The following is a 5,120-nucleotide window of genomic DNA, read 5'->3' as shown; positions in this document are numbered from 1 at the left end:
GATATTATTTATCATTAGAGTTTGAAATGAATTTTTAACGAACCAGAGGTACACTGTAGAATAAATGCAACTAGCGTGGCATTGTATAGTAACAATATTTACAGATCACAGATTGATAAAAAAATCTCGAAGAGCTGCGACATTAAATGTAAATCGTCTTTTATGTGATCATTTCTCAATTCGATACTTCCGGAACAAGTCGCAAGTGTCTTAATTGTAGCATTTGTCTGCAATATAAATCTATCGATACTTGGAAAGTAACACAGAATGCTTTTATAGCATGAGTAACTCATTTCTTTTATGGATTCAATCACGTGATTTTACAAGCAGATGTTTACAAGGGTTGTATACCAAATGTCCTTCAGTGTTTAGTCATTTACAAGTTTGTTTGTGATAACTGAATAATACTAAAGTTGTAAAAGTAATTGGTGTATAAAACAGTACTTGTTATTTGAGCCAGTAGTAAACTAGAATGAGATGTATTTATTGTGATACTTTTAAGATAATTTGAATACAATAATGCTTCCAATACAGTTTGTAAAGAATGCCGGCTGCATTGTTTTTTTAATAGACGAAAAAGTGTATCATTGGTTTATGTGTAATGTGAAAGTGTAGTTCATGTGAATGCCGCCATCCTTGTTGATCTGTTAGTGCTTATGTATGTTAAAATTAAGACAAATCGACCGGAGGAAAAGGACCAGGTCAAATTTGGTTCTTTAAGACGTTTTGGTTATTTAAAGTTACAAATGTTAAAATATTAATCTGAATAAGTCTGAATGGATATGTCCATAAAAATACCAACCACTGTTTGGCAGTCGATTTACACTATGTATATGCAGATGGTTTTCATCTCTGGTTAGTGTTTTAACAATTCCCTCTCTTTTTCGATATTTTAATTGTTACGCATTTAAGACCAATTTATATTCACTCATGATCACATTCAGTAGTACTCTCTGTGTACATAAAACCCACCGTGATAGATTGTTATCTCGCTGTCGAACACAAAAGCTCGCTCTCCTTAGCTCATTGCAGAAATCTAAATCATAAGAATTTTGAGTGTGCAACCTGATCGTGTATGCTTAGAAACTTATTGTATTAGCCTCCTTTTACAAGTTAATATTTTTTTTCGTATAACTCCTGTGATAACATTTTTTTGAGACATTCTTATTTGTATAATGTTTTATTTGATTAAAAAGAATATACACAAGATATGAATGGGAATTGTGACCGGTACTACAGAAATATAAACGGGACCAATAAAAAGGTCAAACGCTAGCGGTCTTTGCTGTAAACTACTGTGCCCCCGAGTCATTGTCAAATTTTCATGTTAACAATATTATAGTCATTAGTGTTTCACTTTATATGTTTATGTGATACTAGGGCATATGTAATGGCAGGAATAAAACTCTTTCAACATCGTGTGTTAAGGTAAGCCCCTTAAAGTCATTTTTATTTTCTATCTATTTTACCAAAATAAGACCATGACAGCCCTCTATATTTACGAACTTTTTTAAAATTTATCTCAAAAATTTAATTGCAACGCCCAGATACTATGTATACACAAGTGAGGCATCCTCTTTTAATAATACTCACTGAGAGAAATGGAACTAATTTTAACGAATCCATATTGGTTATTTGCCTTATTTATTATATTAGTATTATTAAGCTAATGAATTGTTTTCCTATTCCCAAGTGTTGTTTATTAAATATTTTTTCTGTCGTGATATGTGGTGTGGTGGATAAGACCAGTTTTATTTAGAATGGCAGCGCACACCAGGACATGTGTTAATACTTCAAGTGTGTATTGTAAGTATCATCTGATTGTTATATTTTTCTGGTCCTTGGGGGTCATTGATGCCAGCACTATTAAGTGTTGAGAATTGAGTACCGCTCAAGCCGGTGCTAGGGAACGTGAGGGATGTTGCACTTATTCATTATCCCTCATGTACAGACTCAATTAAAACGAATCTGCAATCATTATTTAATTTTGTTGTGATTTATGCTTCCGAGGGATCACTTTGTTTCCAGATTTGTATACAATCTAGATCAGCAAAATGTCATGAATATATACAAACCGTATCATACAAATTATTGAATAAACTACATACAATTATAACATTATGTATCAGTATCGTGTAGCAGCAATATTTTATTTTTGTAATGTTTTGTTGTTAGGTCTTTTGAAAACATTTGTTTTTTACCCGTATTGATATAGATATTGATGTGATAAACAAGATCAGCAAGGAAGAGCGGCATTTAATATATGTCTCCCTGTATTTTGGTGTAGCAGATAAACATTCTAGAGTGATAAGTGCATTTCTATAAAACAACGTTTTCACCATGTTATTAAATATACTGTTTCAGTCACGCTAGTTTTGCTGTATCAATGCGCTAAAAGGCAGCATTGGTGCTAATTGGGTTCTTGTTTTACTTCCGATAAATGCTACAATTAATCTAATGTAATACATAAAATCATGTATTTATCTGTCCCTACAGTGCAAAGCCATTTTGCGAGTGCAACGTAAACAATACAATATTTTAATGTGTGGTGAAATTAATGTGTACACAGTACGAATTAGTATAACCTTGATTTGAAAGTATTTAAAAATATTCAACCGTTACATAACTAAAACTTTACGTATACCATTTTTATTTGCAAACAATGACAGAGGGCAATTTTGATTCCTGTTGTGCAAATAACACCAAATGCAACTATGAAAAGTATAAAGTAATGTCTCATTAAACGTAAAACAACAATTATTTCAATCTAATGACCTATTAAAATATGAAAGTTGCACATGCTAAATCAAACTGGACTTGCAATATTTTCATTTGTGGCGTGCTACGTAAGCAACCCTGTTGGGTTTATTTGACAATTTCCTTACGATTGATGAAACAATTTAATATTTGTTAGGTTTAAAGAGTCGTTTCCCAAAATAAACATGTTCAAAATGTACAGGACGAAGAAAAGAATATAACTATATATTTGAAAAGAAAGTATACTAATCGATATTAAAACTGTTAATTGAATACATTTGAAAATTTGTTTCAAAGAAGACATAGAACCTCGTTACAAGTGAAAACTGGACAAAGCAAAAGTGAAAATTATATAACAATTCATTCTAGAATGTATTTTATTATTTCAAGTTGTTAATAATTTGAAATAAAAGCTATTCGTGTATTGATAGTACTATGGAGATGAATGTTAATAATTATTTCTAATACTATAACAGACGATTTAAAGGATAGCTTTAACTGCTGTCAGTTTTGCTTTGCTCTGATAAAAATATTCATTATTATAAATTTTACAGGATTGTTCTCGCTAAATCTGCTTAATGTATTCATAAAGCTACATTAGAAACAAATCAAAGTTAACGTGAACAAAGATATACAGTTATGCAAAATCAAGTTAATAAGCTAAATATATCTTTAAAAAAATAAGGGACAACAAAAAATGTGCGTTTTTATATCATTGTTATGATTTTAAAAAAGCTTGCGAAGCACACTTTTCTTTTTCGAAAAAATAATTAGTCTGTTTTAACAAACCTTAATATAACTAGATATTGATAAAAAATAAAGAAGTATCAATATTTATTGGTCACAAATTGCTAATGAAACTTGGAGACATTCACCATTAAGTGTAAACTTTCTTTTATGTGATCATTTTGCAACACGATACATCCGAAACAAGTTGTGACTGTAGTCCAAATTGTAGAAATATAAACATAATAACAAGAGGAAAGTATCACCGAATGTTTTTGTCTGAAAATTACTTCTTCCATGTGATGTTTTATATTGCTGTGAACGTGATCTTTGAATTTTTGTCAAAGGTTATATACCGAATGCTCTTTCGTATTAAAGTAAAATGTTCGTTCGTTAGTGACATAACACTTGTTATCGGCACATTTAAAACTTTTAATAAAAAAAATGCCAGTACTTAGAATCGGAATAGCATGCACTATATGTTTGCATTGCGTGATTTCTAAATATACAATAATTGACCAATTTGAAATAATTATATCAAAGATATGGTATGCTCCTTTTTTGAATAAAATATTTTTAATTGCAGAAATCTATGGAAATCTAGGGATTATTACTTAATTTACTTAATTTGTTCAATTTGAATAAAGGTATACACAAACTATGTTCGGAAAGCTTAATTCCCTATTACTACATAAAGTTAATTTAGTCTTTGCTTAAACAAATGTCTGGTATTTTTTAATGAAACTATATATTCATATTGTGTTTCCCTAAAGTATGTAGGGTTTAAAACGCAACATAATTTCTCTTTCTGTTCTTTAAAGATACACGAAATATTTATTTTATTTTATATTTGAATAAAGACTGTATAGCATTATCAGAATTTTCAAACACCAACTTTGAGAATAATATATCTTTTAAAAAGAAATGTTTTGCTAGGGAGCCAAAAAAAACGAAATGTAAAACATTTATTCCACCCAGCAAGACAATACCCGAACGAAAGAACTAAAATACCACAAGTACGTCAAAAATATCGTGCCGAACGATCTTTAAGGATCGGAAATATGACATCCCTGATTAAATGTACTGGGCGACTTTTACAGCCTCCACACGGCACAAACAACGCTGATTGATGTGAGTATAAATTATTATTATTATTATTATTATTATTATTTACCAAACTTATAGCGCCCTTTTCATATACATGTTCAAAGGCGCTTTACAATGATATAAACTAATAACTAATTACAGCAATACAATTTAAATACTAAAACAGCATTCACATAATAAATCTACGACATAATAAGAACAAGAATATGAGACAATCAATTAAAATGTGGTATTTACCGTTTTACAATAATATAAAAACTAATAACTAATTACAGCAATACAATTTAAAATACTAAAACAGCATTCACATAATAAAAATTACGGCATACTAAGAACAAGAATATGAAACAATCAATTAAAATGTGGTATTAACTTAGTCGTTTAGAATTAAAATAATTAAATATCGACAACACATGATTAAAATATTCTAGAGAAATTTCTAAAACACTTAATTAGAAATAATGTATTATATAATCAACACCTTAATTATTTGTAACTGTCTTAAAAATATTAGCAGAATTAAAACAAAT

Source organism: Ruditapes philippinarum, unplaced genomic scaffold, assembly GCF_026571515.1.
Source record: "Ruditapes philippinarum isolate M1 unplaced genomic scaffold, ASM2657151v2 ctg3184_1_1_1_1, whole genome shotgun sequence".
Lineage (NCBI taxonomy): Eukaryota > Metazoa > Mollusca > Bivalvia > Venerida > Veneridae > Ruditapes > Ruditapes philippinarum.
Note: the sequence above shows the minus strand (reverse complement) of the source record.